Consider the following 839-nt stretch of genomic DNA (forward strand, 5'->3'; position numbering starts at 1 on the left):
CCCCCGCCGGCCCGGAGCGGCTCCAGGGGCCCCCACCCGCTCCCCACGCCCCGCGCAAGGCCGACCCCGCGGGAGGACGCACCGCCCAGCCCTCGCTCTGCGCCCGGCCTCCCGCCCGCCTCTCCCGGGGCTGCGCCCCCCGGGTGACCGCCTGCGCTGGGCTCCAGGAGGGACGACACACGCAGAGACGGACGGAGAGGCAGAGATAGGGAGAGACAGAGAGACAGAAACCGCCCAGGGGAGAAAAATCACCAACCTGGGAAGACAGAAAGAGAAAGAGACAGAGACAAAGATAGTGAGAGAAAGAGAAACCAAAGCAGAAGCGGAGAAAAAGACAAAGGGGGGGGGGAGGCGGAGAGGCAGAGAAGGGAAAAATACTGAAAAGCAGAGTGGAGAGCCCCCCAGGGCAGCTGAGGGGGTCCCCTTGGCCTGGGTGCCCCCCTGCCCACCCTCCTGACTCCCCACCTCTCTCCTTCCCAGATCTGGAGCCCAGGGGGCAAGGGGCGGCCACTTCTTTGTTTCTGCAAAGCAGCAAAGGAATCTGGCTGGGTGGCCCTCAGGGCCCACCTCACTGCCCTATGCCGGCCTGCTCTGGGTGCCTCAGTTTACCCATCTGTAAAATGTGTGTGCACTGGGGGAGCCAGGTTCTGGGTCTGACATTCTGAGATTCTGGGGCCCGCTAGTCGCCCTGACCCTACTGCTCCCGGGGCCCCAGCTTCCCAGCCTGCGCAAGGGTCCTGGGCGCATGAGGCTCGGGAGCTTCCTCCTCTTAGAAGCCCCCCAGGTTCTAGTAATTGTGGGAGAGGGACTGGGGGCTGGGGGGAGGGGACTCTCGGCTG

Source organism: Crocuta crocuta, unplaced genomic scaffold (genome assembly GCF_008692635.1).
Source record: "Crocuta crocuta isolate KB4526 unplaced genomic scaffold, BGI_CrCroc_1.0 scaffold443, whole genome shotgun sequence".
In the NCBI taxonomy this organism is placed as follows: Eukaryota; Metazoa; Chordata; class Mammalia; order Carnivora; family Hyaenidae; genus Crocuta; species Crocuta crocuta.